The sequence below is a fragment of the Ornithorhynchus anatinus genome, chromosome X1 (assembly GCF_004115215.2).
Source record: "Ornithorhynchus anatinus isolate Pmale09 chromosome X1, mOrnAna1.pri.v4, whole genome shotgun sequence".
NCBI classification, from domain to species: Eukaryota; Metazoa; Chordata; class Mammalia; order Monotremata; family Ornithorhynchidae; genus Ornithorhynchus; species Ornithorhynchus anatinus.
Genome location: NC_041749.1, coordinates 9,884,609 through 9,909,895, shown reverse-complemented (window position 1 = coordinate 9,909,895; position 25,287 = coordinate 9,884,609). Strand labels below are relative to the sequence as shown.

General features: G+C 40.7%; 1 protein-coding gene across 1 annotated transcript in view; it reads left to right on the top strand.

Moving 5' to 3' along the window:
• Window positions 1–25,287, top strand: part of CSMD1 (CUB and Sushi multiple domains 1) — a 1,410,881-nt gene that overhangs the window by 509,536 nt on the left and 876,058 nt on the right. The gene's annotated exons all lie outside the window — the stretch shown is intronic.

Below are 25,287 nucleotides of genomic sequence, written 5' to 3'. Positions count from 1 at the left end.
ACTGGTATTAATATCACTTGCCCATAATTTATAAACAAAATAATGCTTCACATTTATCAAGCAGCATCACCAAGAGTTAAGATCAGCCATATCCTTCTCTTCATTTATAATGCTTGATGGTACCAAAAATTGTTTCTTGAATCATAATTCTGATCATATCATTTTTATGAATCGAATCAATTTAACTCAGTTCCTGGAAAATACCTGTAAATTTTATTTGTAGAACGGAACGCATAACTTCCCAACATAATTATGTTGAGTTTAAAATGTTGTCTTGGGCAACAAAGCCAACATTATCACAATTTTATCCTCCAAATCAGGTTTTCTCCTCCCAGTCAGGCAAATCTCTCTATCTGGTTGAAGCTCCTTCCTAAAAACTATCATTCTAAAAGTTACACTGACCCCTTTCATTGCTAAATCTTTGGGAAACAAATGCAAACTTAATAGCTTTTCATCGCTGATGCCAAAGCCTCTTGCTCTATAAAGGCTGAAGAGCATAGATTACAAACATGTCTACCAAATTTGTTATACTGTATATTCAGTGCTCAGTAAATACCATTGATTGAACCAGTTTGATCTCAAAATACTAAATGACTGTAAGTGACTGTAATTTGACTAAAAAGCAAAGCTTCACCCCACCACTCTCCCCAGCCTTAGAGGGAATTCAGTATCTCTGTCTTGTAGTCAGAAGTTAAACAGCTCTGAAACTCAACCGATTATTTTTATTATTTATTGCATTTAAGTCCATACAATGTAAAGCGATAATCGAAGAAGGAGTTGTGGTTGGAGTAATGATATTTACTGAGTCACTACTGCGTGTTGTGCACTATATTAGGAGCGTGGGAGATATACAATCGAAGCACAAGGCATCCTTCCCTGCCTACAGGAACTAACGGGGGAAACAGTCTAAAGGCTAGATAACAAATCATCTTAGAATACTTTCAAAACAGGCCTAAAAGGAGACTATCAGGAGAGGAAGTAGAAGCACAAAACTACAATATCCAAGTGGCAAGGGGCCTGACCTAGTGGATAGAGCCCGGGGCTGAGCAGGACCTGAGTTCTAATTCTGGCTCTGCCACTTGTCTGCTAAATGACATCGGCAAGTCATTCGCTACTGCAGTGTCTCAGATATCTCCTCTGTAAAGTGGGGATTAAGAATGGGAGCCCCAAAGGGGACATGGACTGTGTCCAACCTGATCAGCTTATCTACCCCTGCGCTTGGAAGAATGCCTGGCACAGAGTAAATACTTAACAAATACCATTTTAAAAAAAGCACTATTGGGACATGCTGAGGGGAGATTGTCTCCTTTGCCAGTACTAGAAAAGTACCATTACACTGGGGTGGGTACCAAATTCTTTTCAGGGTGAATTTTGAAGAGGGGATTAAGTTTAGCTTCTTATGCCATGTGCCTCAAATTAGCTTAAGGTTGGAATCACCCCACTGGTTGGTATGGTAATGAATTTCTCAGTCATGCATTCATTCATTTGTATTTATTGAGCACTTACTGTGTGCAGAGCACTGTACTAAGTGCTTGGAGAGTATAATTCGGCAACAGCAGTCCTTAAACCAAACCTTTGGACTACAACAGCAAAAATTAGGATGAGGCAATTTGGATTTTTCCCTGTCAATTTTCCCAGCTAAAACCATGCACGTAGTCTCTGGTCTCTGGTAATCAGGCCCTCCATCTTTGTCTTTATAACTTTAAATATTGCTTAAATCCCAACTTTGATCGCTTTCCGGTTTGGGAATCTGGTCAACCGTGGTTATGGAGGCCTTCACAAAGAAAGGTATCAATGGAGTTCTGGCTAGAGTTGTAATCAATATTTTCCTGGGATTTGGCTGAATAAGGGTTGACTAACTTTAATTCTGGTTTGCTGTTACATTGCTCCTTGGTCTCAGCCTTAATCTTTGAAATAAAAACTTTCCTAGAATAACTTGTAGAACTTCTGAATATGCCTATCTACATGGGGCCTAAGAATGACATGAATAAAAGTAAAACTGCAAGGGGTAGTTCAAGGGTTGATAGACATTTAGCGGTCACCAGTATAAATCAAAATTGAGTGTCTAATCTAAGGGGAGAGGCACAGTTGAATTACTGCTCTTAACATTCAGCATGGCATAATGGGTAGATCATGGGCCTGGGAATCAGAGGGTCATGGATTCTAATTCCGACTCTGCCAGTCTGCTGGGTGATCTTGAGCAAGTCACTTCACTTCTCCTGGCCTCAGTGATCTCATTCGTAAAATGGAGCTTGAGACTGTGAGCCCCATGTGGGACAGGGTCTGTGTCCAAGCCAAATTTACTTGTTCCCACCCCAGCACTTAGTACAATGCCTGGCACATAGTAAGTGCCTAAACAGATACCGTAATTATTTTGCTAGGGAGGAGGGATGAATGTGGGACTGAGGAAGTAGGGAAGGCACTCATGAGGACTTGAGTTTGCAGTAAGATTTTGAAGGAGAGGAAGAACACAGTTAAGTGATGCTTAAAGGGAGGACATTCCCAGCGGAAAAAAGCAGAGAACTACAGGCTTCAGGTGCATGAATCAAATGCAGGGGTCCATGAAGGCTAGTCAGAAAAGAGAGCAGTCAATCGTATTTACTGAGTGCTACCTGTAGGCAGAACACTGTACTAAACACAAGGGAGACTACAATACAACAGTGAACATAAATAAACAAGAAACATAAACAGTAACCTTAAACTGGGATATGGAATTGTTCAGCATAGTTTGCAGGGACAAGCTGGGCAAGGCTTGGCAATAGCCAAAGGATTAAGATTCACAGTTAGATTGGGGAGGCTTTTAAGCATCAGATTTAGCTCTTCCGGTGTATCCTCTCATAATAATAATAATAATGTTGGTATTTGTTAATGCTTACTATGTGCCGAGCACTGTTCTAAGCGCTGGGGTAAACACAGGGGAATCAGGTTGTCCCACGTGGGGCTCACACTTAATCCCCATTTTACAGATGAGGGAACTGAGGCACAGAGAAGTTAAGTGACTTGCCCACAGTCACACAGCTGACAAGTGGCAGAGCTGGGATTTGAACTCATGAGCCCTGACTCCAAAGCCCATGCTCTTTCCACTGCACCACGCTGCTTCTCAATCAGTTCGCTCTCATCAGTTTAGATTCTGACCCCTGCTTTTGGAATGATCAGAGAGAAGAGAGGATGGTGGGAGAGAGACAAAAACTGTATCAAGAGGCCAAGAAGGAAATGATCCAGAAACATAAAGGGAAAACAGAGCAAGCAAAAGAAGGCACATCTCCTCCAAGAGGCCTTCCCTGATTAAACCCTCCATTCCTCTTCTTCCACTCCCTTCCACACCACCCTGAGTTTCTGGTTCTATTCATCCCCCCTCCCAGCCCCACAGTGCTTATGTACATAGCTGTGATTTTATTTATTTAATGTCTCTCATCCCCCTTAAGACTTCCACCTCAAGGTAGTTGTGGGCAGGGAATGTGTGTGTTATAGTGTATCCTCCCAAGTGCTTATTAGAGTGCTATGAACCCTGGCCACAAGGAGCTAGCAGTCTAGAGGGAAGACAGACATTGATGTAAATTAAAAAAAATGACAGATATGTACGTAACGCTGTAGGGCTGGGAGGGGGGATGAAAAAAGGAAGAAAGTCAAGATGACACAGAAGGGAGTGGAAAAAGAGGAAAGGAGGGCTTAGTCAGGGAAAGCCTCAATTTGTGCCTTCAGTAGTATATGGAAGATGGAGAGGTTGACTGTAGGATATAATCATGATGGTATTTGTTAAGCACTTACTATGTGCCCAGCACTGTTCTAAGCACTGGGGTGAATACAAGCTCATCAGATTGTCCCACGTGGCGCTAACAATCTACATCCACATTTTACCAATGAGATAACTGAGGCCCAGAGAGGAGACTTGCCCCAAATCATACGAGTGACAAGTGGCAGAGCTGGGATTCAAACCCATCACCTTTGAGCGTGGGGCAAGAACACTTGAGACTTCATTTCAAGCATTTTATTTTAGTCTTGCATGAGATATATATATCAGTGGAAAGAACCCGCGGCTTGGGAGCCAGATGCCATGGGTTCGAATCCCTGCTCTGCCACTTGTCAGCTGTGTGACTGTGGAAAAGTCACTTCACTTCTCTGGGCCTCAGTTCCCTCATCTGTAAAACAGGGATTAAGACTGTGAGCCTCATGTGGGACAACCTGATTACCCTGCATCTACCCCAGTGTTTAGAACAGTGCTCTACATATAGTAAACACTTAACAAATACCAACATTATTATTATATAGGAAAAATATGCACTATTTAATGTTTTGGACCATTTAAAATGTACTTGTCATTCATTTTAGCAGCATTAATTCATTTCAGTTTATAATTTGTATGTCATATGCAAGTATTCTAGTTCCTACCTCCTTCAACCTGCAGTTTGTTTTTATAAAAATCCTAACTCCTTTAGAAACATGTTTATCAGCCTGGAAAATGTTTTCCAATCTATTCTTCACTTTTTACCTGATCAGCTGATGGCCCCAAGCATCAGCTCATGGAAGGAGAACAGAATCAATACTGGGGGCTATATTTTCAAATTTTTTCTCAAAATGAGTCCACAGCTAACATTATCTCAGTGTTCGGGTCTGTGTACCTTTTCCAGTTTTCTTGTCTGCTCGATTCATCTAAAATTTAGCATAGCCTTCAGGTAAGCAAATTCAAATTACTTGGCATGAATCTAAACAATAATTTGGCCTCATGACTCTCTCTGTTCCTATATTTCATTGCTTCTTTGTGTAATTTATCTGACCTCTCTAACAGAGTGCTGTAATAATAATGTTTGTATTTGTTAAGTGCTTACTATGTGCAGAGCACTGTTCTAAGCACTGGGGTAGATACAGGGTAATCAGGTTGTCCCACGTGAGGCTCACAGTTAATCCCCATTTTACAGATGAGGTAACTGAGACACACAGAAGTTAAGTAACTTGCCCATAGTCATACAGCTGACAAGTGGCAGAGCTGGAATTCAAACCCATGACCTCTGACTCCCAAGCCCGGGCTCCTTCCACTGAGCCATGCTGCTTTCTCTACTTCGCTTTGCTGCTAGGGTGTGAATCCACTCACCAATTGAGAAGAATGTGAGACCACGAAAAAGAGATTAGTCTAACTTGGGCCTTTTGGGTTTGAAATATATTTTTTGGATGCTTATCCCATAAAGAAAATCCCCAAGAAATTAACTTTAAGTATACAAAGCAAAAAAATGAATAAATTGAACAAGTTCACATTTCCCACCACACCCATCCTAAAAATCTGTAGCCTCTCAGTTGATAGAGCACAGGTCATTGCTTCTTCAGAAGCAGCATGACCTAGTGGGTAAGAGCCCAGACTTGGGAATCAGAGGCCGTGGGTTCTAAACCTGGCTCCGCCACTTGTCTGCCGTGTGATCTTGTGCAAGCCACTTAACTTCTCTGGGCCTCAGTTACTTCATCTGTACAATGAGGATTAAGACTGTGAGCCCTGTGTGGGACAACCTGATTACCTTCTCCCTACCCCAGTGCTTAGAACAGTGCTTGGCAAATAGAAAGCACATAACAATTACTACAATTGTTATTCTTAGGGAAAAGTTTGTCAAAAACACATTCACTCTTTGAATCACAGAAATCTGGCCTGCATCCATTTGGACCCTCTGAAATTATTTATTTGCTTTACGTATAACCTTTGGAGCGGGTTTAATGGATTTCCTCTTCTCCGCACACATTTATCATTGAATTATATGCTGCTGTCGTTCCCTTTTTTAGAATTTCATCCTTAGAATTCCATTCAATCTCTATTTAGAGGGTGGTCTTTTTTCCCTTGAAACGTTCCTTTCAAATTTTCATGTTTCTCTAGCTTTCCCTTTTTAAATTATTTTTATGGCATGTAGATACAAGGTCACTTGCAGTTCATGTCCTACATGGGGCTCATAGTCTGAATCCCTGCTTTACAGATGAGGTAGTTGAGATATGGAGAAGGTAAGGGACTTTCCCAGTGTCACAGAGAAGACAAATAGTGGAACTGGGATTAGATTGTTGGGGACAGAGAATGTGTTTACCAATTCTGTTATGTTTTACTCTCCCAAGCACTTAGAAAGTAGTCTGCACACAATAAGCTTTCAATAAATACAATTGATCAGTTGATTCATTGATTAGAATCCAGGTCTTCTGACTCCCAGTCCAGGTCCCTCTCTGTATATGTCAGATTACTAGGCTTGTTTTTCCTCATTATTCTCTCATGGCAACTTCTTGGAGGTCAGATATCTTGTCTACATTTTTTACTGTATTCTATTGTAATTTTTCAGCTGACACTCAAAAAATACCACTGATGGATGTATTTCAAGGTTTCTCTATAAAAAAATGTGAGGTACAACTTCAAATAAAAATTGGTTTAAATACCCCTTCCTAATACATTGTTGGTAGGACACCAGAATTAATTCAATAGAATCAGTTTAAGATCATAGTTTACACATTCATTATTTTAGAGCTAATCATTTTGTACCTACCCAGTTTGAGGAATACGACCAAGACTGAGGAATGTGTGATAGAGGTAAAAGATGATTACTCATTCCCTTAAGGAGTTTTCAGCCCAACAGAGCCCGCCAAAAGGACTCAAATCACATTCCAGTTAGCCATTTCACTCATTCAAGCAATGACCTAGTATCTATTCAGTCCAAAGCAATGTATTAAGCACTGTGGGAAGTACAACAGAAACAAGAAACATGCTCTCTGCCCCCTAGAGAGGACACTACAATCTGATGGGGTGGTGAAGAGGCTAAAATGATTCTCAATTAGTAGGAGCAAGAGAAATGAGAAGAAAATTGAAAGCAAAATTAAAACTATGGTAATGGAGTCTTCCTTTAGGTACAGTGGGTGAAACTCTAATCCTGAAACCTCAGAACTGAAAATTTGCACAGAGGAATCAATGATAGAGGAATTGATTATGATGCCAGGGGATTTGTGGGTAAGTACTGAGCATATGTGCACGACCAGGGAGTGAAGGGTCCTGTGAGTCAATGCAGGAAATCTTCTTGGGAAAGGGTGAATTTTTCAAAAGGTTTCAAAGAAGATGAATGCTGTGGACTGGCTGATTTAGGGCAACAGACAACTAAGGTAGGTGAAAACTCTTTGAAGTATCTTTGTAGTATCAGTATTTGTACTGATAATTCAGGGCCAGCGTGAACTCTTGGGAAGCCAGATCAAAAGCATTTTTGGAGATTTACCCTGATTAATAAGGCGGTGTAGGGGAAGAGGAGGATGTGGAAGGTATTTTGAAGACCCTTGTACAAGGAGTGTAATTTGATTCATGGTTTAGATTAGCAGGACTGGGATAAAGCAGACTATTTGATCTCTCTCTCCCTCTAGCTCCATTCATTCAGTGGTACTTACTGAGTGCTTACTGTGTGTAGAACACTGTACTAAGATCTTGGGAGGCTACAGCATAACAATGAACAGACACATTCCCTGCCCACAAGGAGTCTATTTTATTGGACTTTCCCAATCACTTAGCTCCAGGCTCTGCACACAAGTTAAGTGCTCAGTAAATACTGTCAGTTGATTTATTGTTCTCTGAGGGGAACATTTTGTTATACTGACAGGCAATGGGAGGTGGATGGTGAGGAGGCAGTTAATCATGGAGAGATGAAGATGGCTTCTTTGACGTCCACATACCTTTCTTAAGCACTGTCAGGAAGCTTCTTGGGAAGTACCTCTCAGAACAAAGGGGTCTCTGGCTTTGACCTTCTGCCAAGGCTGCAAGCGTTGTTTTGCTTATTGGAACATTCATTTTATCTGCAGTTGCCATTTCAAAATGAATCTCTTTCTTTATGGCACTATTTATACCATTTATGGCCCCTTTTCCTCAACCTGGTAAACAGAGGCATTTTGTAAAGTCAAACAACTGCCTTTTGAAGCTATATTTAGTTTCCCAGAAAGAGGCCTTAATAAATACTCTGTCTGGAGTATTTCTGCCTTTAGCTAGGTAGAGAGCACATATAAATTGAAGCAGGTCTGTCATAGAAGAGATTCATAAAATAGCTTATGCTATTCATAGTTGCTAATAGCGTTTTCATCCAGAAAGGATTATTTTTAAAAACTGTATTAAAATGATCTCCAATTGTAACCACTCATTCGATACTTGAGATGGTGCTATAAGCACACAGGAATGTCTATACTTGATGTTCTAAATAAGTAGCAGGATTCAATCATTTTGTAGGAACGGAAGATATGAAATGCACCGTTTCGGCAGAGAACCTTTCAGTTTAAAATATAGGATCGATTTGAAAGTAGTAATAGCAACATTATATCATAAATGAGGGAAACCAAGATAGGAATGAAGTAAATTCTACCTGTACCCACTTAGGGAAAAAGAGTTGGAAATATATTTTGTTCTTGTTCCTTGTCCGTGGTTATGACTGATAGACTAAACCTTTGGTTTTGTGTTTTTTTTTAAAAAAAGACCAAAGAGTATCCTAAGTTTGAAAGTGGCCTGCACATTTCCTGCACATTTGGAGAAGCAGCGTGGCTCAGTGGAAAGAGCCCGGGCTTTGGAGTCAGGGCTCATGAGTTCGAATCCCAGCTCTGCCACTTGTCGGCTGTGTGACTGTAGGCAAGTCACTTAACTTCTCTGTGCCTCAGTTCCCTCATCTGTAAAATGGCGCTTAGAACAGTGCTTGGCACATAGTAAGCGCTTAACAAATACCAACGTTATTATTATTATTATTTCCTAAGATATTTAAATACAAGGGTAGACCTCAATACTTTAAACAAAGAAAATTTCTACTGACTTTTTACTTATCACAATTTACCTCATATTGAAATTAACTTTCTTTTGTGAAGTCACTGATAAAGAATGGATAACGCAGCCATGAAAACTCTACCAGCAATATTTATTTAGTGCTTGCCATGTGCAGAGAACTGTATTAAGTGTGTGAGAGAGTACAACAGATTTGGTAGATGTGCTCCCTGACCAGCAATGCATTCATTCATTCAATAGTATTTATTGAGCGCTTACTATGTGCAGAACACTGAACTACACGCTTGGTATGTACAGTTCAGCAACAGAGAGACACGATCGCTGCCCATTGAAGGGCTCACAGTCTAATCAGGGGAGAGAGACCGACAAAAACAAGACAATTGAATCACAATAAATGGAATCGAGGGGATGGACACCTCATTAACAAGATAAATAGGGTAATAAATATATATACAAATGAGCACAGTGCTGAGGGGAAGGAAGAGGGGGAGGAGCAGAGGGAAAGGGGGCTTAGCTGAGAGGAGGTGAAAGGGGGAAGGGGGAGGGAGCAGAGGGAAAAGGGGAAGCTCAGTCTGGGAAGGCCTCTTGGAGGAGTTGAGCTCTCAATGCTTAAAAGCAACGCATTAGATTTATTTTTACCTGGAATGTCTCTCACTTCTCTGTATGTATCTGGATATGACATATAAATTCACCTTCCAGTAGAGGATGTAAGAAGAAGAGAAGTGGTGGAGAACCTTCAAGATGATGGTCAGGAGTTTCTGCTTGATACGCAGAAGTGGAGAGGTGTGTGCTCAGTAAGGCTTTTGAAGAGTATTTCAGGTAGCAGAATGCATTGTATAGATTTGATCCAGGAAGAGGTTGGTGGCAGTATGAAGAAGAAGAAGAAATGAAGAAGCTGATACAGTAACTTAGTTGGGAGAGAGCAAAAGATAAACTTGGTCAGTGGTCATTGTTGTGGTGACAGAGGTGGATCTGAAGAATGCTGTGGAGGAAAAACTGTCCAATTTAGCAACAGTCTTTTTTGGTTAAAAGTTTCTTTACCTTCTATTTTAAGAATGTTTGACTTTTTTTAATGGTATTTGTTAAGTGTGTACAATGTTCCAGGCACTCTACTAAACAGTGGGATACATCCAAGCTAATTAAGTCAGACATAGTCCCTGTCCCACATAGGGCTTGCAATTGTAATCCCATTTTACAGGTGAGGTAACTAATGTACAGAGAAGTGAAGTGACTTGTCCAAGGTCACGTAGCCGACACGTGGTGGAGGCGGAAATGGAGCACAGGTCTTTCTGATTCCCGTAACTGTGCTCTATCCACTAGTCCACACTGCTGTAAGAATTTTGATTATTATCCAAAATTTTCTTACACTCTTAAAATGAGGCTTTCCTTTCTTTCTTCTATTTTTGAAATGTCCTAAAAAAATCCAGTGAACCTAATCTATAATCTTTCCAAAGCCAAAAGTTTGTTTGATGAAGTCTGCCTGGGTATACTTTTCCTGATTATAGTCTTCAGTTTGAAAGCAAAAGGATTTTCTTGGGTTGTGAATAGTATTCCCATATTTAAATGAAATTGATTTCAAGTATCCTTTCTTTAAACTATCCAGTTATACATATTCAAGAAAAATATGAACTGTTTTACAAGACCCGCTGGTGTGAATAGAGACTTGGCCATTTGGTCATCACCATCATTTTCAAGCACAGGACAGATGATTAGGAGATCTGGTTTCTAATCCCAGCTCTGCCACTTGTCAGCTGTGTGACTGTGGGCAAGTCACTTAACTTCTCTGTGCCTCAGTTACCTCATCTGTAAAATGGGGATGAGGACTGTGAGCCTCATGTGGGACAACCTGATTAGAATGCATCTACCCCAGCACTTAGAACAGTGCTCTGCACATAGTAAGCGCTTAACAAATACCAACACTATTAGTATTATTATTATTATTATTATTATCATTATTATTATGACCCTGGGCAATGGCTTTACCTTGCCTGTGCCTTTGATTATTCATCGATAATTGAAGGCCTCTTTTTCCTTCCAATGAGCCTCATGAGAAACAGACACTGTTTCTGATCTGATTTATTGAATGTACTCCAGCACTTAGAACAGGTAGTACAGAAAGCTCTTAACAAATACCGCTATTAATAACATTGAAAAAGTAATACTATCAAGAATAATAATTATCGATAAACTTCATCACGTTGTTTTTTTTTCACATTTCAGAAGCTATTTTCAAGTACGGCTCTTATCTTTGCTGTTAATGTAACTGCCAGGGACTCTTAGGAAATTGCTTGCTTCAAGAAGCTCAAGATGATGCCCTCTGTAATATAAATAGTATAACTCAACCCAAAATTGAGCAAGTACCTCATTGCTCATCATATAATAGATAAGGAGTGTTATGCCATGAGATTGTACTGTTTACCAGTTCTGAAATGAGGGTCTTAGCTGACCAGGAAGCAAGTGGCCTAGTGGATAAAGCATGGTCTTGGGAGACAGAGGACCCGAGTTCTAATTCCAGCTCCACCACTTGCCTGTTGTGACCTCGGTCAAGTCACTTAACTTCTCTGTGTCTTAGTTTCCCCAAATGAAAAATGGGGATTAAGTACCCTTCCTCCCTCCTTAGCCTGTGAGTCTTGTATGAAACAGGAACTGGATTCACCCTGCTTAACTTGTATCTAGACCAAAACTTAGAATGCTGTCGACATATAGTAAGAACTTAACAAATGCCACAGGGTAAAAAAACAAACAAACAAACAAACAACAATCTGAAGAAAAGGGCCATCCAATTTTAAGTGAGGTTAAATATGGAAGGTTCAATCAACAATAATGTTGTCATACCTTTCATTCATTCATTCAATAGTATTTATTGAGCGCTTACTATGTGCAGAGCACTGTACTAAGCGCTTGGGATGAACAAGTTGGCAACAGATAGAGACAGTCCCTGCCGTTTGACGGGCTTACAGTCTAATCGGGGGAGATGGACAGACAAGAACAATGGCAATAAACAGCGTCAAGAGGAAGAACATCTCGTAAAAACAATGGCAACTAAATAGAATCGAGGCGATGTACAATTCATTAACAAAATAAATAGGGTAACGAAAATATATACAGTTGAGCGGACGAGTACAGTGCTGTGGGGATGGGAAGGGAGAGGTGGAGGAGCAGAGGGAAAAGGGGAAAATGAGGCTTTAGCTGCGGAGAGGTAAAGGGGGGGTGGCAGAGGGAGTAGAGGGGGAAGAGGAGCTCAGTCTGGGAACGCCTCTTGGAGGAGGTGATTTTTAAGTAGGGTTTTGAAGAGGGAAAGAGAATCAGTTTGGCGGAGGTGAGGAGGGAGGGCGTTCCAGGACCGCGGGAGGACGTGACCCAGGGGTCGACGGCGGGATAGGCGAGACCGAGGGACGGTGAGGAGGTGGGCGGCAGAGGATGCAGCGACAGATCTGCACTCTGTAATTAGGTGGAGGGCACTTCCTCAGCTCTGTTGAGCTGATAGACCAAGTTGTCAAAAATGGAATCAAACAGACCTATGTGACATTAGGGGAATAGATGAGATGGGGGAACTCTGGAGTATTAAACTCCATATCCAGCAGGTCACAGGGTTGTCGAGATCCCGATCTTCTAGGGTACGGTGAGATAGGGAATTTGGACAGAGCACTCACCCAGCTCCGGCGTCTCACCAGCGCCATTAAGTCATTAAATCATATTTATTGCGTGCTTACTGGGTGCAGAGCCCTGTAGGTACCAACCACACTGAGCATGACAACATGATTGCCAGCAATTTGTTCCTGGAGCATATTCAGCTCATGGGCATTAAAGCCGTGAAGACAGCAACGTAACTCTCCTGAGTGGAATATGTGAGGGGGAAGAATGACAACATTTTACCTACCTGAATGCTCAGCAGGTCAAATCAGTATGTGGCAAGCACTGTTCTAAACATTAGGATAGATACAAACTAAACAAGTTGGACACAAGCCCTGTCCCACATAGGGCTCACAGTCTTAATTCCCATTTTACAGATGAGGTAACTGTGGCCCTGGGATGTGAAGTGATTTGACTAAGGTCACACAGCAGTCAAGTGGCAGAGCTGGGATGAGAACCCAGATCCTTCTGACTCCCAGGCCCATGCTTAACTCAACTAGAGTCTTGAATCTCAACTCATGCCACATGGCATAGGACAGTGATAAAACAATGCAACAGATACACCAGACATAGTCAAGGGGCAGTCATTTTCCCCAAATCAAGTTTCATAAAGGTCAGGATGATGAGATTCTGGCTCGGAAATAGAGTCTTCCTTTATATTAGGAAATTGGAGAGCCCAACCAGCATCCATCTTTTAAGGTGCTGTTCTAAGTGCTGGCATCTATACAAGTTAATCAGGCTGAGCTGCCTGTTCCAACTGGGACTCAATCTTTGTAGGAAGAAAAACAGGGACTGAATCCTCATTCTGCAGTTGAGGAAACAGAGGCAGAGAGGTTGTAACTTCCCCAAGGCCATGCAGCAAACAAGTCACAGAGTTGCCCTTAGAACCCAGGTTTTCTGGCTCCTGGTCCCATGTTTCATCCACTGAGCCATGCTATTTCCCTTATTTGCAAAGAATGCAGAAAATGGGGGAGGGCATTAGATTTTCAGCCACATTTAAATGAATAGGATCACTTAACCTTCCAAAAAAAAAAAAAAAAACAAAAAAAAAAAAAAACCCACAAACCAATTTATATACTTATTGCTCATTTTACAGAGTTAGTTTTAGAGGCCACCTGAACTCTATTGATGCCTTTCTACTTGTTTGGTTTTATTGTCTGTCTCCCCCTTCTAGACTGTGAGCCCATGGTTAGGTAGGGATTGCCTCTATCTGTTGCCGAATTGTAATAATAATGATAAAAATGTTGGTATTTGTTAAGCACTTACTATGTGTAGAGCACTGTTCTAAGCACTGGGGTAGATACAGGGTAATCAGGTTGTCCCACGTGAGGCTCACAGTTAATTCCCATTTTCCAGATGAGGTAACTGAGGCACAGAGAAGTTAAGTGACTTGCCCACAGTCACACAGCTGACAAGTGGCAGAGTCGGGATTCAAGCTCATGACCTCTGACACCCAGGCCCAGTCTCTTTCCACAGAGCCATTGCTGTTTCTCTAATGTGGGTATTTGTTAAGCGCTTCCAAGCACTTCGTGCAGTGTTCTGCACACCCTAAGCACTCAATAAATATGAATGAATGAAGGAATGGACAGTTTTATTGTTTCTTTTTTTCCCTTCTCCTCCCACTACCCATGAAAATACAAATAAGAAGATGTGACTGGGGCAATAAGACTACTTTATCAACACAACATTACGTAAGCTTCTAGGGCAGGTTGTGATAAGCAAGGTGGCCTAGTGGAAAGAGCATGAACCTAAAAGACCGGAGACCAGTGTTCAAATCTCGGATCCACCACTTGTCAGCTTTGGACCATGGGCAAATCATTTCACGACTATGCCTCCATTTCCTCACCTCTAAAATGGGAATTAAATACTTGTATTCCCTCCACCCTAGATTATGAACTCCACGTGGGACTGGGACCGTGTCCTACCTGATTATTCCATATCTACCCCAGCACTTAGTTCAGAGCTTGGTAAATAGTAAGCAATTAAGAAACATCACAATTATCATTGTTATTATTATGTATCTCAGAGGCAGGAAAGAAAGGGAAATAAATCACTGTATCCATGTGATGGACAGGGAGTGAGCTTGCTAATTCCCTTGTAATTACCCAAGTGTTTAGAACAATGCTCTAAGTGTTCAATACATACTCTTTATTGATTGATTGATGGAGTTGCTTAGTATATCCCATATGAAAATGGTATCAATTCAATTTGTGTAACACGATTCCCTTTTAATAATGTTAATAATGTTGTATTTGTTAAGCGCTTACAATGTGCAGAACACTGTTCTAAGCGCTGGGTTAGTAACAGGTTAATTGGGTTGTCCCAAGTGAGGCTCACAGTTAATCCCCATTCTACAGATGAGGTAACTGAGGCACAGAGAAGTTAAGTGACTTGCCCACAGTCACACAGCTAACAAGTGGCAGAGGCGGGATTCGAACCCATGACCTCTGACTCACAAGCCCGGTTTCTTTCCACTGAGCCGTGCTGCTTTGCTTTTCTCTTGCATCATATTATGCAAACCACAAGAGTTGTAATTAAGTGTGGGTCACTGACAGTAAGAAACCATGAGGTCATCGGCTTGCCATTTATACTCCTACAAGGAACTAAATCAAATCTACTGGTTGACAGCCAATCTAAACCTATCTGGGACTGAAAATTGTGGTTTGCAACACAGTATTTCTTGGGTATGACAGATATATAATCTGTGATGTCTATCGAAGATAAAAATGATATTTTTCTCTATGATGGAGGGCCAAATCATAAAATTGATTAAAGTCAGAATATAGTTTTATCTTGTTTTGTGATATACTCAGTCTGTCACACCCTTTATTGCCTTTACTTACACATGACTTAATCGAGAATCAGTTGGAATACTTGAGAGGGTTTTGAGTTTTTATTTTGAATCTCAGTGATTTCATTTTTCCCTCCTTTACTCATAATTTAGAATGCATTTCAACAGCCTAGAAATGGGAGTTGTTGTAATAATAATAACAATAATAATAATGATAATGATTAATAATTATGATATTTGTTAGCACTTACCCTGTGCCAGGCAATGCTGTACCTCTGTTTCCTGGGAAGGTGACACAAGGCAAGTTTTTTCAACTCGTACTGACGTGTCATATACCAATGCTGCAATAATGAAATGCCTGACATGCTGGCATGGCCTAGTGGATAGAGCAAGGGCCCGAGAGTCAGAAGGAACTGAGTTCTAATTCTGATCTGCCACTTGTCTGCTGTGTGACCTTGGCCAAGTCACTTAATTGTAGTATTTATTAAGCACCGACTATGTGTCGAGCATTGTTCTAAGATCTGGAGTAGATTCAAGCTAATCAGGTTGGACACAGTTCCTATTCCACATGGGGTTCACAGTCTTCATCCCCATTTTACAGATGAGGTAAGTGAGGTAAAGAGAAGTAAAGTGAGTTGCCCAAAATCACTTTGCACTCAGGTGGCCGAGCTGAGATTAGAAGCCATGACCTTCTGACTCCTAAGCCCATGCTTTATTCACTAGGCTGTCCTGCTTCATTTTCTGGGCCTTAGTTTTCTCAGCTGTAAAATGGGGATTAAGCCTCTGAGCCCCACATGGGGCAGGGACTGTATCCAACCTGATTTTCTTGTATCCAGTCCAGTGATTAGTACGGTTCCTGGCACATACTAAGCACAGAATGAATACCACAAGTACTATTTTTGTTTTATTCTTAATAATTCAGTGAGATAGAAGAATACTCACCCTCCAGAATGTGCACGGAGACCCAGGCAAAGCCTCACGGGGGAACCTTTATTGGGATGTGGTTTCACTCATCAAGATGCCCATGGAGGTGGGTGGGGGGTCTCAGGTTCTTCGGTCACTTGACCTCCAGATATATGGTATGAAATAAGTAGGCCTATACATCATAGTTTGAAGACCGTGTATGTGGGAAGAGAAGTGCCTGGCAACATAATCCAAACGGAGCCCAACAAGGACAACTGCTCCTAGGGCATCATAGTTCACCGACTCCCATTTCCACTCCTTGTAGCGGGTATGTTCTCCTCTTACTGCCGGAATGGCCTTTCAGTAACTGGTACAGCGGCCGAAATGCTAGCTCCTACCCTCCTCGCCATCCTTCCTCGATCGACCTATAACACAACTTTTCCACCACAGTTGAGTCCATGCTCCTTCTATACCTTTTCCCATGAAGCACTGCCGATTGTAAATTACGTACTATTGTCATTATCATTATTATTATATTTCGTGCGTCATACATGTCAGGGACTTTTCTAAATCCAGGGATAGATATGAATTAATCATATTGGACACAGTCCCTGTCCCACACGGGGCTCACTCTTCGAGTAGGAGGGAGAAGAAGTATTTAACCCCCACTTTGCCGATGAGGAAACTGAGGTACAGATAATTTTTAACGTGCCCCAAAATCACTTAGCTACCAAATATTATTAATAATAACTTAATCATAATAATAATGATGATGGTATTTGTGAAGAAGTGCTTACTATGAGCCAGACACTGTACTAAGCACTGGGGTGGAAACAAGGTAACTGGGTTGGACACAGTGCCCGTACCACCTAGGACTCACAGTCTTAATCCCCAATTTACAGATGAGAGAACTGAGGCTGAGAGAAGTTAAGTGACTTCCCCAGGGGGACACAGAGGACAAATGGAGTGGCGATTAGAATCCAGGTCCTCCAAATCCCAGGATCCATCCTATTTTCCACTAGGCCATGTTGCTTTTGCTGCCCAGAAAACTGTTTCCTTTTCCTACATAATAAAGATTACACGAAAGCTAAGATTTCAGTTTTACTTTTCTCTCCTATGACTTGACATTAAGTCTAAACATCAATCGAATCCAATGCTACTTTGCTTCTAGAAGAATGAAGTTCAAGTAGCTTGGGTGTTCAATGCTATAGAAATGATTTCTTAAAAAATTCCAAGATAAGATATTGGTTCAGTGGAAAGAACCCGGACTTGGGAGTCAGAGGTCATGGGTTCGAATCCCGGATCTACGACTTGTCAGCAGTGTGACTTTGGGCAAGTCACTTAACTTCTCTGTGCCTCAGTTACCTCATCTGTAAAATGGGGATTACGTCTGTGAGCCTCATGTGGGACAATCTCATTACCCTGTATCTGTCCCAGCACTTAGAACAGTGTTATTATTGCCCTGAAATCATGAATTTAGGTCTGGTTCTACTCTCCTTATGGATTCAGTTTTCAATAAATCATATTATTATGCAATATTTATGCATTCAATAATTTTCCTTGACTATAAAGAAAGGCAGTGTATTTTCACATCCATTACACCAGGAAAATATAAAATTAATCTAGAATGAATTTCTGACTGTAATTTGAGGAAAATCAAAATTAAAATTGTATTTTGCTCTGAAATGCCTCGATGATGCAGTTCTAGTCCAGAGCATTTTATCATTTTTTTTTCTTTTGTACCATGATTTAAGTTCTCTATCTTCTTGTCTACTGAAGAAATTGCTAACCCTTTCCCTCCACATCCCAAACTTGCCTTTAGGTATTGTTATGAAACCCAGGCTCATACATTCGCCTAAAGCTGACTGATACATGCAAAATGCATAACTTGTTATGGTAATAAATGCTGTGAAATTCATCAATGGTTGCTGAAAGAGGGAGGGGGCAGGTGTTTTGGGCTTTTTTTTGTCCACTCCTTTTGGTGTCACCGTGACTTTTTTCCTTTATTTATCTCCCCTCACATCTCCATCACTTGTGTTTATTGAGATGTGGAGGGAAGGAATTAGCAGTGTTATGGTGAATTCATAAGCAGTGGGATCCATTACCATGAAAGCATATACTGCTCCTGTCAGTATCAGGAGCCCTGCCCACCTCTTAGAGCATACCTCTAAGAAACAAGTTCCTAAGGGATATGCAAGCCTGGTGTAGTGGATAAATCACAGGCCTGAGAGTCAGAAGGTCATGGGTTCTAATTCTGGCTCCACCACTTGTATGTTGTGTGGCCTTGGACAAGTCACCTCATTGCTTTGTGCCTCAGTTGCCTCATTTGTAAAATGGGGATTGAGATTATGAGCCTCACATGAGGCAAAGACTGAAACCATCCAGATTTGCTCTTATCCACCCCAGTGCTTAGTACAGTACCTGGCACATAGTGATTAACAAATATCCCAGTTATTATTATTATTATTATTAGCACATATTTATTCAATAGTATTTATTGAGCACTTACTATGTGCAGAGCACTGTACTAAGCGCTTGGAATGTACAATTTGGCAACGGATAGCGACAATCCCTTCCCACTGACGGGCTTACAGTCTAATCGGGGGAGACAGACCGACAAAAACAAGACTCATCAAGTCTATTCCCATTAAGAAAGAGACTGGAGACACCCAGTAAACTGAACACAAGAAATCCCTGACAACATCTTCCCGCTGACCAAGACACTTATTGTTCATTGTGAATATTCATTCATTCATTCAATAGTATTTATTGAGCGCTTACTATGTGCAGAGCACTGTACTAAGTGCTTGGGATGAACAAGTCGGCAACAGATAGAGACAGTCCCTGCCGTTTGACGGGCTTACAGTCTAATCGGGGGAGACGGACAGACAAGAACAATGGCACTAAACAGCGTCAAGGGGAAGAACATCTCGTAAAAGCAATGGCAACTAAATAGAATCAAGGCGATGTACAATTCATTAACAAAATAAATAGGGTAACGAAAATATATACAGTTGAGCGGACGGGTACAGTGCTGTGGGGATGGGAAGGGAGAGGTGGAGGAGCAGAGGGAAAAGGGGAAAATGAGGCTTTAGCTGTGGAGAGGTAAAGGGGGGATGGCAGAGGGAGTAGAGGGGGAAGAGGAGCTCAGTCTGGGAACACCTCTTGGAGGAGGTGATTTTTAAGTAAGGTTTTGAAGAGGGAAAGAGAATCAGTTTGGCGGAGGTGAGGAGGGAGGGCGTTCCAGGACTGCGGGAGGACGTGACCCGGGGGTCGACGGCGGGATAGGCGAGACCGAGGGACGGCGAGGAGGTGGGCGGCAGAGGAGCGGAGCGTGCGGGGTGGGCGGTAGAAAGAGAGAAGGGAGGAGAGGTAGGAAGGGGCAAGGTGATGGAGAGCCTTGAAGCCTAGAGTGAGGAGTTTTTGTTTGGAGCGGAGGTCGATAGGCAACCACCGGAGTTGTTTAAGAAGGGGAGTGACATGCCCAGATCGTTTCTGCAGGAAGATGAGCCGGGCAGCGGAGTGAAGAATAGACCGGAGCGGGGCGAGAGAGGAGGAAGGGAGGTCAGAGAGAAGGCTGACACAGTAGTCTAGCCGGGATATAACGAGAGCCCGTAATAGTAAGGTAGCCGTAAGGGAATACATTTTCCCCTTATATATCAGGGAAAACAAAAATGATTATGGACTACTAATAGACATTTTAGAAGAAATGAGCTTTCTTTGCTATAGTTGCTAAGCACTGAACATTCTTTTCTAGCATATCCTTCTGGGCATGGAGCCATCAGCATTTTCAGTTTCAAAGTGGACTTTCAAAAAGCTTGGAAGCGGGGCAGAGATTATAAACAGTGGAGAGAGATCAGAAAGACCCAGTAGGATTAGGAAAATCAGCACCTTGAAATTTCCTAATATGATATAGTCATACATATTAATTCGTGTGAATTCAGAATTAAGCATAGATGAACCAAAAAAAAATACCATTACGAGGTCAGTATTCTTTTTCTGACAGGAACAGTATATGCTTTCATGGTAATGGATCCCACTGCTTATGAATTCACCATAACACTGCTAATTCCTTCCCTCCACATCTCAAACTTTCCTTTCAGTATCTTCGTAATAATAATAATGGTATTTGTAAAGTGCTTACTATGTACAAAGCACTGTTCTAAGCGCTGAGGAGATACAAGGTGATAAGGTTGTCACACATGGGGCTCACAATCTTAATCCCATTTTACAGATGCGGTAACTCAGGCCCAGAGAAGTGAAGCGACTTGCCCAAAGTCACACAGTTGACACATGGCAGAGCCAGGATTAGAACACATGACCTCTGACTCCCAAGTCCGTGCTCTTTCCACAGAGCCACGCTGCTTCTTATACCTGGCTGATACATTCAAAATGCATCGCCCTTTAGGGTAATAAATGCTATGAAATTAATCCATGGCTGCTGAAATAGGGAGTGGACAGTTTTCTTTTATTCCCTTCTGCGTTGCCCTTGCTTACTCCCTTTAGTCATCCTCTGTCCCATCCCTTCAGCACTTATGTACCTATTGGCAATTGATTTATATTAATGTCTGTCTTCCGCTCGAGAATGTAAGCTTGTCGTGGGCAGGGTATGTGTCGGTTATATTGTAGTCTCCCAAGCACAAGTAAATGCTCAAGAAATGTGATGGATTGATTGAGATCCGGAGGGGAACTGTAAGGTAACTGAGTAGCACATCCTCATACCATTATTTAGGGTACACCTTCATTGTGTTGATTATTTTAATTTTAATTATTTTAATTTTAATTTATTTTTGTCCCACGTGGGACAACCTGATTCCCTTGTGTCTACCCCAGCACTTAGAACAGTGCTCTGCACATAGTAAGTGCTTAACAAATACCAACATTATTACTATTATTTTAGTGCTGAAGAATGACCTAACCAAAAGAGCATAAGCCAGAGATTCTGGGGGCTCTGCCACTTACCTGCATAATGATCTTGGGCAAATAAGAAATCTGAAGTCCACAGAAAGTAAAGTTATCTGCAAAATTCAAAACTTGCTCTCCATCCTACTTTGACTTGAGCCCATGTGAGGCAGGGACTGAATCCAAGCTCTTTGTACTGTATCTACCCCAACCCTTTGGACAGTGTTTAGCACACAGGAAGCACTTATCAAATGCCTCTATCATTACTGTTACTATAATAACAGTTGAGACAGTTGGTACAGGTGATATACGACAATGGGAGCATGAGGGAAAATATAGGTAAAATGTTAAGCAAGCAATTAAAAATTAACTGCAATGAATCATTTGGCATACAAAAAGGCTCAGGGCATGACTGATAAGAGATAGGGAAATGCCCGGTGCGAATAGCTACAAATCTAATGTCTCTGCTTAGGATGTCTTAGATCTACTCAAAAAATAAAATGAAATGGTGTATTTGTTAAGTGCTTACTATGTTCAAAGCACTGTTCTAAGCGCTGGGGGATACAAGGTGATCAGGTGGTCCCACATGGGGCTCAGAGTTTTAATCCCCATTTTACAGATGAGGTAACTGAGGCACCGAGAAGTGAAGTGACTTGCCCAAAGTCACACAGCTGGCAAGAGGAGGAGCCAGGATTAGAACCCATGACCCGGCCCGGGCTCTTTCCACTGAGTCAAGCTGCCTCTCTGAGCCACATCCTGACTCAACTTCATATACCCATTTTTTGCTTACTAAAACTGGCTGCAACTTAACTTTCAAAGTCAAGGAAAACAGTGAAATTTCATACGTTTCCAAACAATGACTTTAGATCTGTAATAGATTTGTACTCCAATGCTTGGAAGTTTATCTTTTTAAATGACATATTCTGATTTCTTTTAATTCAATAAGTTAGATTCACTTAGTTCTTACTATGTGCAAGGCACTTTGCCAAATGCTGGGAAGAGTCCAGTATAACAGAGTTGGTAGATTCATTCCCTGCCCATAATGAGTTTACAGCATAAGGGGGATTAATACCAATCTCATTTAGGTATTAATAATAATTATACTAATAATAATCATGGTATTTGTTAAGCGCTTACTATGTTCCAAGCACTATTCTCATCTCTGGAGGAGATACAAGGTAATCAGGTTCCCCCATCTGGGGCTCACAGTCTTAATAACCCCATTTTACAGATGAGAGAACTGAGGCACAGAGAAGTGAAGTGACTTGCCCACAGTCACCAACTGACAAGTGATGGTGCTGGGATTCAAACCCATGACCTCTGACTCCCAAACCTGTGCTTTTTCCACCAAGCCATGCTACTTCTTATACATAAGGGATACAAGAAAATACCAAATGAGAAGTACATCTGTGGAGGAAAAAAAAAAACATTTGCTGTTTGAATTTTGCATGCTCATTTTTTAAAAAATTTTGATGGCACATTTCAAGAATAAAATTTCGATAAACTTTTAGTTATAGTCTAAAAGTTTAACCTTCTATATAAGCTATACTTTGGCTTATTTGTGTTCATTTCAATTTGAGAACTTGCCCTTCCGGCACCCATAAATGAAATTCTATTTTGGGAATCGGAGTAACGGACACCCTATTGTTTAAAGCATTTATCTATAATTAAACGTTTGCTTTGTTGTTTAAAGTATACCGTGTCACTAAAAGTGGCATTGTTAGTGAAAATAAAAAGTAAACAAATACTTGCACCTGCTAAATTTGAATAGTATGCTAAAATGTTATGTACTTTACTGCTGTAAAAGAAAAGATTTTCTTTGCCAGGCTAATAATTTCAAATGGGTTTAGCTACCACATTAAAAGTGGACACTATGGGAAATTGAACAGTGGGTAGAGAAGCAATTTGTTCTAGTAGAAAAAGTACGTGCCTGGGAGTCAAAAGACTTCACTTCTAATCCTGACTTTGCTAGGCATTGTCTCTATCAGTTGCTGAATTTTAAATTCCAAGAGCTTAGTGCAGTGCTCTGCACATAGTAAGCCCTCAATAACTACTACTGAATGAATGAATAAGTATCTGCTGTGTGACCATTGGCAAGTAACTTGCCCTCTCTGTACCTCAATTTCCTCATCTGTAAAATAGGGATTAAATACCTGTTCTGGCTTCTGTTTAGACTCTGAGCTTAATGTGGGACAGAGCTTGTGTCCAACCTCATTCACTTGTGTCTGCCTTAATGTTTAGAACAGTGTATAACACTTGAGTAAGCACTTAACAAGTACCGTATTTTTTTCATCTGGTTGCTTCTTTTGCATATGGTGAATCTCAAGGAATTTTGACATAAAAAAGAAAAATGAAGAGCATATGAAGATACACATGTGGCATAATAAGCAGAAGAAAATGCTATTTGAACCGAAAGACACTGCTTATCCTTTTAAAAATTCATTTTTTAAATAAACAATTCTTTTAAAGGAAGAATAGAATGAGGTAGGAAGGTTCAACATTGTTATCATGCCCCTAATAAATATAACACTGTTATAGAAAATAAATGAATACCCCTAATAAATATAACACTCTTATAGAAAAGTTGAAAAAAAACACCTAAAAAGAAAAAAGGAAATAGAAAACATTCTTTACCCACAAGGATTTTATCAAGGGAGGAAATGGGAGAAGGGTATGAAAACAAACAAAAATAATTAATATTTGAACATTAAATATTATAAACACCCAAACCAATCTGTAGCAAGGTGAATCTCTTCCTTTCCCTCTCACCCATCCAGAGTTCAGCAAGAGGTCTTACAGCCAACACTGTTGAAAAGTTACCATAATTACTCAATTATATTTATTGATAACTTACACCATGCTTGGGAGAGGACACTATAACAATAAAAGAAACATTACCTGCCCACAATAAGCTTAGAGTCCAGTGGGAGAGACAGATATTAATATGAATAAAGGAGTTGTGGATGTGTGGATAAGTGCTCTACATGTGACAGTGGGGGGATGGGGCAGGGGGGAGGTTAATGAAGCAAATCAGGGTGGTGCAGAAGGGAGTGGGAGAAAAAGGAATGAGGGTTTAGGGAAGTTGTCTTGGAGATGTGCCTTCAATAAGGTTTTGAAGATGGGGAAAGTAATTATCTCATCTGAAGAGGCAGGATGTTCCAAGTCAGAGGCAGGAGTTGGGCGAGGGGTCGTTGGTGAGATAAATGCGACCGAAACACAGTGAGGAGGTTGGCATTAGAACTGTAAAATGGGATCAAGAAAACTGACCATTTCTCAGAAATAAAACTAAAAGTTTCATGCAGTAGTAATAGAATTCATCATATTGACATAAAACATGGGAGTTCAATATAATTGTTTACTGAAATGCAGATATATTTACATTGCTCATTTGCTTTTACTTATCTGTTACCGAGATATCGAGTAGATTGACCTTGGTTTTCCCTGAATATTTCATAGTTAGCAATAGTACTTATTAAGCCTTTACTTTATGCAGAGCACCAGGACAGAATACACCGGAAGGAAATTAAATATCCTTCAGATGTTCACAATCTAAAGATGATATTCAGGACTATCTAGAACGCTCATATTCTATTATCTACTATTGGCTTTAATCATGAGTAAAATGAGAAAAAATCCAATTATTAATTTCCATAATACAGAAACACAGTATGCTCAGAATTGTTTTATTGTGTTGTAAACTTATAGATCTTCTTTCACAAAATTATTTCCTGAGATATTGATGTTGGAATAACTATCAGCTAACATAATTGCATTATGATATGCACTCTCGATTTATTTCTATTCTCCCTAGCTTTGTCCAAAAAACTTTAGAAAAAGTATGAAGAAATACAGAGATTTTGTTGGGTGATGGAAATACTTCATAAACAGCTTTTTACATTGCAAAACAGCATTTTGCAGAATTCCTATGTCCTCGATTTCGTCCTATGTTCAGTGATACTATCATATTTTATCTCTGCAGATAATGATGTAATTTGCTAAAGTTTGGACAGTATGCTCAGGGGACATCCTTGGAAATAGAATGTGAGGTAATTAATTTGCAGAAGATGTAGAGAGAGTTTTGATTCAAATGCTAATTACTAGGCTGACTTTTTTAATGATCATTGTGATAGAAGATTGCCAAATACATTGTTTATGAGATTTAAAACTTCTTTTCTCACTGGTTTTACAAGATTTTGGACTACTACATTCAATACCAGCTAGACCTGAGTTAAATGGGTTTTCAAGGACCTAAAATAGAAAAAAAAAAAATCACCTCCTGGATCCACATCCTGATCAATTCCTACAC